The 11648-nt window shown below is 34.4% G+C and overlaps 1 protein-coding gene across 1 annotated transcript in view; it reads left to right on the plus strand.

Moving 5' to 3' along the window:
• Positions 1-5143, plus strand: part of mybpc2a (myosin binding protein Ca) — a 142526-nt gene extending 137383 nt beyond the window's left edge. Inside the window, 1 exon segment of the mRNA XM_028813635.2 lies at positions 5005-5143. The gene's annotated coding sequence lies outside the window, so the exon portion shown is untranslated.
• Positions 5144-11648: the final 6505 nt, after the last annotated feature.

An 11648-nucleotide genomic window follows, 5' to 3' on the forward strand; every position in this document is an offset into this window, starting at 1 on the left:
TAGCAGGTTGTCTAAGTAGACTACAACATCTAAATCTTTAATTAGGTTTTCCTAAATTCTCTGAAAAATCGAAGGTGCTACACTGACTCCATCCAGTAGCCTATTATAAGCAGTGTGGAAGAAATTTAATGGGTACACCCCCACTCCGTGTCCTGAACAGGCAGTAAACACAGGTAGGAAAAAGCGTCAATCATTATTCTTTATTATCTAAGTCTTGCAAGAGGCAACACTCACAGCATATCTTATTAGCAAGTGTTGCAAAAGAAAAAAGTGTCCTCTGTGCTATATTTATACAATTCATTGATTAGATCACAACTCCAAGGAATTCACTACATAATCAGAAAACTTTCAACATGATTGGTTACACCCAGTTGCTAACAAGACATGACACATGTTGATACCTTAAATAACCAGAATTAACCCGGTCCCCTAGGTTGATTGATAGTCCTGTCAGCTTAGGAGTACATGACTTTGAAATGTGTCCAAAAGTGTGCTACATGCAAAAGCTTTACACATTCATTCCATTTCCCAAGGTCTGTGAGATCACTTTTAATCCAGCTGGGTTCATCAATAGGAAACTTAGCCTAAGCATTACAATACAAAAACGATTATGCCTTAAATATGACCTTCTCTTAAACATTTATTTATATTTAGTTATAAAGTCACCAAAAATGCCTTTATCATGGTGAATAATAAAATAACAGCTTTAGCCTTAAGCCTAAGCTCAGAAGATAAAAATATGAAACTCGAGCACAAACTCAGCAGGTAATAAAGCTGGGCTTCTTTAAACAATTACCTGGTCACCTGCTAAGTGCTATTTGAACCAGGGTGCAAATTCAACTCTTACAACAGGATTTTACTTGTGGTAATGGATGTATCTTCCTAAGCATCATCCTCAATCCAGCGTTTGTTAGTAAACTGAAGCCAACTCTAATTTAAAAAAATATATTGCTTATGCAGATTAGCCCATTTTTCCTCAGTATGTGATAAGCGGTATGTTTCAACATTTGTAGCTTAATTAATACTCACTTTATAATCCCCACATAAACAAATGCACTTATTGCTTTTAACCACAGCTCCGAGGGTGTGTTGCCCACTCACTATGCTTCACTGATGTAATTATAGCAGCTTGTTCAAGTCTCTCTAGCTCCTTGTCAACTACCTCCTTCATAGCAAAAGGTAATAGTTTGCTCCTATGAAACTTAGAAGGTGCATTTAGATACATTAAAACAATAGCTTTAACATATCTTAGCTCCCCAGTGCATCTCTGAACACCTCTAGAAACATGTTAAGCACTACATCCAAATGCAAACCCCTCTGACTCCCCCACCCAGACATACATTTTTAATTTGTTACAAATGTGACCATGCATTTTACAGTACTTCTGTAATTGCTCCAAGTGTCCAATGTATGTAGACCATGACTCACTGTTGGGTTTAATTTCATCCTTCCTTCCTATCAGGGTCAAATGCCAAAGTTTATCCTCATTGCTAGTCATTTTGTGATGTATTAATGAGACAAGCATACATATAACTTACTTAGTGATCTTCTTTGTTATGCTCAGGCAGGAAAAGACTCCCCCCTTTCTCCAATTCACACATGAGCAACTGTAGCACATTTTACATTCTTTTAGTTTGATATTCATATGTTTTTATGACCAAACACCATAATAAAATTAATTTAAATAATACATAATATTTTTCATCAAGCTAATCTGGTAATTCGAAAGTTACATCTGCTGTTTAACTCAGATCTTGAGTTTAAAAGTAGTAGTATGTTATTTTACTTCAGGTAGATCAGGGGTCGGCAACTAAGTGTCTCGCGAGCCACATGCCGCTCGTTGACTGCGGGCTCTTCCCAGAACGATACAGTCTCATTTTTGGGTCTTAACATATTATTTGATAATACTTTTGTAAAGATAAATAATTTATTTATGGGTTAATATTGTTATTTTTCATTTAGATATTTCTTTAGCTATATGTCAATCAGGTGGACAGTCGCGTGTCACTGTTGCATTTAACCTCTTAACTGCATAATCTACGTCTTCCTCAAAGTCTTTCTGTTCGACGAGATTACGTCTTCAGTCAAATCATAAGGTTTCCAGAGTTTTCTTCAGTACCTGTGATTGGATGTACGCGTCAACGTTTATTGGGATTCCTAATTCTTTCATATACTTTTTGTGGTTAATCGTCACCATGTCTTCTTCGGTCTTCATAAACATTATTGGATTTTCTTAACAGTACAGTGCATTTTATAGCCAGCTGAGTTCGAAGTGTTGATACATTTTGCACTGCTCGCTCAGCACAGTTAAAATAGTAAAGTGGAGAGTGAAGGGCAGAAAACTGCAGAGCTGAATAAACTTTACTCAAGAAAAGGGGAGGGGAGTGAAGGTGAAGACTACAGAAATGAACAATGTTATAATATTAGACACCTTTGTGCTGTTACGCATCCAAGTAATTTAAAACTGAGACGCAAAACTCCATGGGTCTTCTAACATGTAAAATTTGCAGTGAAAAGTTATCCAATAACAAAAATCAAACCTCGAACATCACTTTTTAACAAAATGTGCCTCATTTGCAAATAATAATAAGAAGAAGAAGAAGAAAAAAACAGTGAGACTTAAAGCAAAATATGGAACAATCAACAAGTTTTGCTGTTTCTCGTTGGACTGCAAAGCACAGAAATCCTTTCACAGATGGAGAAAATGTGAAAATAGTGCTTATTAAATTTGTCTGAAGATCTCTAATAAAAAAATAAAGAAGGTATTATTAAAAATGAAAGACACTCCACCATCTGCAAGATATTGTTCACGACATAATCATTAAGATGGGTAAGAATGTGACACATCAATAGATTAATGAAATAAAATCGGCATCAATATTTTCTTTGGCATGTGACGAGTTGCGACGGTATGTTTCCAATAAAGGTCTCCATTAACAATTACTGGCTTTGTTACCTCTTAAAGGACAAACTAAGGGGTAAAGATATCTCTGCAGCAATTTTGGAATTTTCAACTGTTAGGGAAATTGACACCAATAAATTGGTATCTATCGCTACAGATGGAGCACCCAGTAATGACGGGTAAAAATAAAGGCTTTGTTACCCTCTTCAAACAAAACTACATTTTTTGCACAAGACTTGAAAAGTGGAAATCTGTTTCATTTCAAAACTTAAAAAAAAACATCTAGAAACTATTGGAAGTGTCATTGATAGCAAGTTCTTTCTGGCAACTATTACAAAAATACATGATTCATTTACTGTTTGCTTCAAAGTTTTCATACTTGAAAAGTCCATTCTTTCATTTTTGTTATTTAGATAATTTTTCACTGTTTCCAACAGTTGACAGAGCTCAGTTTGAACTACAACTAACAGACTTGAAAAGTAAAGATTTGTGGTCTTCAAAATTTACATGTTCACAAGTAGCACTAGTAAACCTGGAAAGAGAAAGGGCGACTTTAGCCATGAATTACAAATGGACCGAACTTTCCAACTGTCGAAAGGAGTACCAACTGATTTTCAAAACATGGAACAGCCTTCTAGACTATTATTGTCAACTCAAAATAGTAGTATTTGGAATTTTGATGATTTTTGGGTCCACTTATTATTGTAAGCAGACGTTCATTAACATGAATGATATCAAATGCAAGCTAAGAAGTCAGCTTAATGATGTAAACTTGGAATCATGTTTCATATTTAAAACTTCCAGCTACTCACCGAACATGAAATAACTCTGCAGAAATGTAGTGTCAGAATTCTCATTAAATTGTTTTTCTTTATTTCCTATAAGTACTTGAAGTTTTGTTTTTGTGTTAAATGCATATGTATTTCTATATATATTCATATTGCATATCCATATTGCATTAAAAAATTGTATCTCAAACCCCCTTCTCTACCCATTGCGGCTCTTTGTAAATCTTGGGTCAAATATTTAGGATAAAATGGGTCTTTGCTTTAAAAAGGTTGCCGACCCATGAGTTAGATGAAACCCACAGTACGTTCTTTTCTTTTCAGTTGTTGATTAGGTGTTTGAGAGATTAGAAAAGTAGTCAAATAGTTATGGATAATACAAATTGGAACAGGAAAAAATGTTTTCAAAAACCAGAGCAATCAAACAAAACATTCTTTCATGAGCACATGTATTGCCAATTATGGTGTCCAAGTTATATTAAGAGGCTTTAAAATGATTCCGCTTTAAGTAGAAACCCACTGAAGATTCTAAAACATGCTTATGTCCTTAAGGCAGCTTGAATAGTTCAGCTTACAGGGAAACAAGGTTTCAAAGAATTGGCAGTAGTAGTGCAATTAAATCACAGAAAAGACAGTAACACAATAAGAATCTGGAGTTTATAGAATGTGATAACTAATGTCAGATTCCAAGAAAAAGCTTTCAAATGACCAGAGTGGATAACAATGTTTTGAGATCTGTAGCACCAATGAATTAAATGTTCCTGTGAGTGTTTTTTAGGAGTCAGTATTTTACATTTTTTGTGATACCAGTTCTGGTTTTGCATTGTTTTTATGTGGCATCTTGATCTAATGACCTGAAGCATTTAGTCTTTCCCAGTTTAGTAAACTAAGTGCAAAGTTACCCTGATTTTGGATGATAATTGTTGAAGACATAACTCTGTTCTAGTATAAGACCTGGTTAGTGTTGCAGGACTTAGACTTCAGTTGCTCTTTAAATGGTTAAAAAAAAAAAAAAATGAATCTACCCAAATCAAACTTTATTTGCAATTAATGAAGGATATATAGAAATGACAAGCAGGTATAAGGAGCTCAACACCAATGTATCAATTAATTCCAGAGGATCAAATCCTCTATTTAAATCTGACTTAAATTCGTTTGTATGTTTTATTTCCTTTTAGACTAGTAATTTTGGAAATGGTGTTTAAACATATTTTACAATGTGTTACATTCATTCAAACCTCTGATGAAAGTGAAAATCAATTCATAACTTTATGCTATGTTAACTTTTTTATGTTGCATTTCCTTTTCTTTTTTCAGTTATTGTCTCCAAAAATGAAGATGTGTCCTTAAGCACCAAGATGTGGGAAAGCAACTGAACTGTTTGAAACTTTGGGGTAGACAGGAGAATATCTGAAACCATTACTTCAATAAATTTTTTCCTGCAATAAAATACAAAGTTGACCATCTTTATTCTTTGTCATATAAAATAGTCAGTGCTCTTATTTTATTTACTTCATATTGATATTTAATAACATGAGGACGGAAATAAAGCAGAACTAATCATGCTTCTCTTTTGAAGTACCAATTGGATTTCAAAGTAATTCCAATGTACTCACAATCATCTTCTTCCTCCTTTTATTCTAACCACCAATAATCCCTTTCTAAATTCTGGTTGTTTGAGTAGTTGTTGTATATATTTCATATTTCTTTAAAAACACACAGTATTTTTGTAGCCTCAAGCAATATTCTCAGTAAAAGAGACTGTGTGAATATATATGAAGTATGTGCATGAACGAATCATCACCCACTTAAAAAGAGTTAAACTTTATCCAAGTAAGGGCGCTGATATACGGATGATGTTCAATACGTTTCTGCACTTTTATATTTTGTTGGAAACAGTGACGGCGGGAGGAGTACTAATTGGGCATTAAAAAGTTGGTACGACGTTGGGAAAATTGCACCACAGACGAAGGTGACTGTGTAAAAAAGTGATGTCGTTTGTTTTTGAAATTCTTAATAAATAGAGTTAAAAAAGTGCAGAAACTTTATGAATGTCCCTTGTATTATTCTCCTTGCATTCAGAATGGGAAAAGAACTTTGCTGCCCAATCAGGCTAACCTTTATCTGACCATGTTCTTCACTAAAGCACAGTAATTCAATATTACACCTCTGATATTTTATATAGTTGTCACTCCTTTTTTTTCTTTTTTTCTCAATTCAATATTTAGCATGACTTAAACGGTGCACTTGTTACTCACCAACTCAAAATGATAGGTCAAGTGTTTCAAATGAAATGTCAACATAAGGATTACACCATATATCTAATATTACTGATGTGTTTCTTTGTGGTGTGCAGCAGATAATGTCTAAATTCTGGGCTCCAATGTAATATTTATTTTAGTGATCCTAAAATAAGTCTTGGATTCAATAAACATTTGAAATGTGTACACAGAAGCTGGAAAATTAATACTTAGCAGAAAAGGAATTTCAAAATGTTATTTATTTAGAGAAGAAGCAAACTAATGATGACAGCATTTTAAGTGAACTACCATACACAAATTTTTCTGTGCACAGTATCAGCATTTGGTTCCTAGTGTTTCTTATATATAAATTATAAATAATTAGACCCTTGAAAAATTTGAAATATTGCTGAAATACAAAAGAAATGAGTGGTCAGTATTCTGCTTTTACTATGCTCAGGAAATACATTATTGGTTTAACTAGATACATGGAAAATTATTTCCACACAGTTGAATAGAGTTATAATAACTTAAGACAGTCATATTGACCTTAAGAATGTAAATCTTCTTAACTAAATAATTTAATTTATTACAAAAAAAAATCACTTTTGGATTGAATTAATCTGAATTTCTTAAATCGGGCATGAGATGATATGTATAGTTAAAGCTTATGGTTTTAGTTGTCTGTACAACTTTATTTATTCTAAAACCAACAATTATTACAACAGCAATTTTTATTCATAATTTCAACTGGTTTATTACTGCAAAGTGAAATAGCCTCATGTCTCCACTAGGAGAAGAGAATGGTTCTCATTTAATGTAGAGTGTGCAACAGGTTTGCCATATTATCGAAGGCAGATACTTTTATCCCATCATAAAATGTTCAAAAATAGAAAAAATGCATCTGGAGGAGAGCCTGTTCATCCAACAACACTGCTGTGTGACACTCTGGTCTGTGTACATGTGATTGGCAATCATTTGCCAATAAAAGTTTTATTCTAGTTAATATAACATCCAAGAAGATTATGTCATTTAATCTAAAAATCAATACTTAAAGTCTATAGACACTCAATTTGAGCAAAGTCAAAAAAAGTTAGAAGTGTAATGGTAACATACTCCAAGATCCATTTTTGAGAGTTATTAGTCCCTGCTAGGGCGGCACGGTGGCGCAGTGGGTAGCGCTGCTGCCTCGCAGTTGGGAGACCTGGGGACCTCCCTGCGTGGAGTTTGCATGTTCTCCCCGTGTCTGTGTGGGTTTCCTCCGGACGCTCTGGTTTCCTCCCACAATCCAAAGACATGCAGGTTAGGTGGATTGGCGATTCTAAATTGGCCCTAGTGTGTGCTTGGTGTGTTTGTGTGTGTCCTGCGGTGGGTTGGCACCCTGCCTGGGATTGGTTCCTGCCTTGTGCCCTGTGTTGGCTGGGATTGGCTCCAGCAGACCCCTGTGACCCTGTGTTCGGATTCAGTGGGTTGGATAATGGATGGATGGATAGTCCCTGTTATAAGAAATCTGCCTAACCATTTTATTTAATATATATGATACATACATCAAAGGTTTTGTCTGCTACCATTAAAGATGTTCCTTTCCTGCAACTAGTTTCATAATTACTGATAATGTTGCAAGGATAATTAGCAGAAAAACCTATACATGTAAAATCATAAAAATCATCACTTGTCTAGCAAGGTTACGCTGTGTTACCCAAATGATAAACTCTGGTCTACAAAACAGATAATTCAGGTAAAATGTAAAGTATTTTCTTTGGGACAGATAAGCAAATGCAAACGAATTCAAAATGTCTGATTTAGCATAAGCCATCCTAATTTGGGGTGTTCATAAGAAATTTAATGATTTACTTTATTAGACAGAAGTACATAATAAAACAAAACAGTTGTGTCAGATATTTGAAAAATTTGTGTGAAAAATGTATGTTTTAATTTAAATTTTAAGGTCTAAATATTTTCAATTTCAATTTTAGTATAAATTTGTCATCCCTTGAAAGAGGCACATAGAGGGCTAAATCTGTTGCAAAGGATCAAATATAAAAAATAAAATCATATTCATAATCACTGATCTTGAAATAGTCTAAAACAATACTCCACATGCTTATGTTTGAAATTTGTCATTTTTAATTTTCTGGGAGTGGACCACCGGTAGAGAATCAAATGTTAGCAATATTATCATATTTGTGATCAGCAGCCTACAAAGAGCATAATAGCACACTCCACTTGCCTGTATTATTGATATCCATTTTTTTTAAGTTTTAGGAACAAGAGCAATTTTGACTCCTCATCGTTGTGGCCTGCTCAACTTTAAGTCCTTTTGATCATTTTTGCATTTTGTTTTTTTATGTCATTACAGTGTAATTTTCTGCATAAAATATGATCCAAAAATGGCCTAAACGTGAGTGTTTTTCAGGTCTAGGCAGCTAAAAATAGGGGGAACCCCAAACAGCTTGACATTCTGCATAACTAGGCATCACGACAAGTCAAACAGCATATCTTATATGGGTTTTTCTGGTACTGGTGACTTTTAAAGTGTTCATAAGTTATTTTTATGAACACCATAACATAGCTAAAAATAACTTTAACAACAGAGTAGAGAGATCATTTTATTTCTGATGCCTAGCTTGGACTGTCTGTTTAAACATGAAACATGATAATTAGCAGAAAACAAAGCTAAATGCAATAGATAGAACAAAATTTGTTAATGAACTGAATAAATTCTGTTGCTGGTTTGAAGATAAAAGTCCAACAATTTATAATTACTGGATTTGAAGGGAAGGTGAGACAAGTTCAGAGGAAAGTGAATGAAGCCTTACATAGCTCCAGGACGTGAACCAATTAAGGGAAGGCTCCTTAAAGAAGTAACAAGAGAACTTTCTGGAGTCTTGTGTCAGTTTTTCAATTACTCCTTTAAAAATCACAGATGGATGAAACTTTGGAAGAGCTCTGAAATCTGGCCAATTTAAAAGTAAAAACTTTCCAATCAAATCAAATGATTATCATCCAGTGGCCCTTACATCACCCTTGGCAAAAAATGTCTAGAGCAGCTGATTCTTGTTTGGCTTTGTTTACAGGTCAGCTCGTCTTTGAATCCATTGCAATTTGCACACAGACAGAACCATTCAGTGAAGAATGCATTCATGATAGTTCTTCATGCCATTTATATAAATCTATAGAAACCACACTCCTTTTCAAGGGTATTGTTTATTGACTTACTTCAACTTTTAAATGTGTGAAGCCTGACATCCTTTGCAGTTAATTACAGAAGTTCCAGGTGGATCCCTATCTCACCCTATGGATTATAGCCTTTCACTTTAACAGGTAGCAGTGTGTTAGGGTTGATAAATATATGTCTACAGTCCATTATACATCAATAGAAGTTCCATAAGCCGCAGTGATTAACCTTTATTTCTTCATTACCTATATGCTTAGAGCTTGTGAAGGTCTGAGAGCAATTGGTTAGTTGTCAAGTTTACAGATGATATGGCATTGTTTGATGCATCTGAAAATGTGCAACATTTTGACAAAGAGGCCAAGAGGATGCAGAGGTGGTGTCAGGAGCAGAACCTCCAATTAAATGTGTGGAAGACAGAAGAACTGCTTACAGATTTAAGGGATAATGCTGAACTAGTACTTCTAGTTGTGTGACCTTGACCAAGTCACTTCACCTACCTGTGCTCCAACTGGAAAATAAACAAACAATAAATTAGTGCTACTTTAAATTGACAAAAAATCATTTCAATAATTTCAAATAACAGGCATAATCAATATACACAGTTAAAGATCCCTTTTTTGTATTAAAAAAAAGTTTTAACCAATGTCATATGTGCACAATTACATGATATATAGCATGTATAATGATATTTATCAGGTCACCTTAGCTGAAGGCTTTTTCTAAATAAAGAATTCTAGTAATAAAAGAGAGGTGACACAATGAGAAGTGCTGCTGTCTCCCAGATCCAACATTCTGTGTTCAAAGCCCATGCCTGATTCTTGTAAAAGCAAGAAAATTCATCAGTTTTCTGCACTCTTTTGATTTTAGTCAGCCAGCCCATACATAAGGGAGAACACACACTGGATTTAATCATTTCGAAAGGGTTAAAGAAAAGTTGTGGATATTGGCATATCTGGACATTTCAGCATATTATTTGATGTAGAAATAGTGGTAACTACAACAAATGAGAAGAGTATTGTTAGAAAAAGTTATTTTCATTCTTCTGCAGCATCATGGCTTGCTAATTTTCCAAGTAATCTGTACTAATGTAGTTCTTGCCCTAATATGGCACAGCTAGCAATGTAACCAGTAGGGTGCTAAAGTAAGGGCTAAAGCTGACATAGTGGCCCCAGAAAAAAAATGTAAGAAATTCACCAGCAATGAAATACTTTGGGAGATCCAAAAAGTGTCTGATCTAAATAGAAAACGCCAGACAGCTGAGCGTAAATGGAGTACAACTAAAATAACAGTCCATTATGAAACATTGAAGGCATAAATAAATAATCCAGTTGAACCGCAGCATGCTTTTTTAAGCTTTTAAGTGAGTTAAATATCTTCACTGAAATAGGTCTACTCAAATTGTGTATTGCTCAAGTGAAACTCTCCATTTGCGCACCGGACCCAGTACCAAAGGCTTTTTCAAAGACGTCGCCAATGTGCTTATTGATAGTATGCTTGACATAGTGAACTTTATAATAATAAGATACGGGGGTGTCCCAGACTGTCTAAATATTGCAGTTGTTAACCCTCTCCTCAAGAAAAACATATCTAGACTCCTCTGTCTTTTATAGCAAAAAGTAAAAAATCTTAGGAAAAGCTGTTTTAAACAGTTAAATGATTACTTGAATAAATATTCTGTTTCTGATAAGTTTCAGTCAGGTTTTAGAACAAATCATAGTACAGAAACTGGTTAATATGGTAAATGATTTGTTAATGATGACAGAGGCCATGTATCTGTTCTGGTTCTCTTAGACTTCAGTGCAGCATTTGACACCATAGAGCACAGTACTCTTATAAATCACCTTAGCCAATGGTTAGGCCTCTCTATCAGTGTCTAAATTTGGTTTCAGTAATATTTAACAGGTAGAAAATTATTTGTTAGTTGTCGTGATTACAGGTCCATGATATTGTAGATGTTGTACCACAAGTATCTATATTGGGAGCACTGCTTTTTATAATCTACATGCTTCCATTAGGCCAGATTATCTCAAAACATATGGTGAGCTACCACAGCAATACAGGTGATACACAGCTTTATTTATCTATAGTGCCTGCATGACCCTGATGCTCTTGGTTCTCTGATCCAATGTCTTACTTGTATTTCTGAATGGATGAATAGTAACTTTTTCAAACTAAATAAGGAAAATATGAAATCTTACTGATTGGCAAGATGTAAATATTGAGGGTGTTAGAAATAAATCTGATCCCTTAGCATTAATAGTGAAGGCAGAGGTAAAAAAAAGTTAGGTCTATCATGAACTCTGAACTAAACTGAACTTTAAATCACATGTTAACCAGATTACTAAGACTACGCTTAAGGAATATTGCAAAAGTTAGACCTCTTAACACTACAAGATGCTGAAAAAATAATTCATGCTTTTGTTTTCAGTTGACCAAATAATTGTAATGCAGTCCTAACAGGACTACCTAAGAAAGACGTCAATCGGCTGCAATTAAAGCAGCAAGAATATTAACTATAAAAAGAAAATAGGAGCACATCTCAT

The sequence above is a fragment of the Erpetoichthys calabaricus genome, chromosome 11 (genome assembly GCF_900747795.2).
Source record: "Erpetoichthys calabaricus chromosome 11, fErpCal1.3, whole genome shotgun sequence".
Taxonomy (NCBI): Eukaryota; Metazoa; Chordata; class Cladistia; order Polypteriformes; family Polypteridae; genus Erpetoichthys; species Erpetoichthys calabaricus.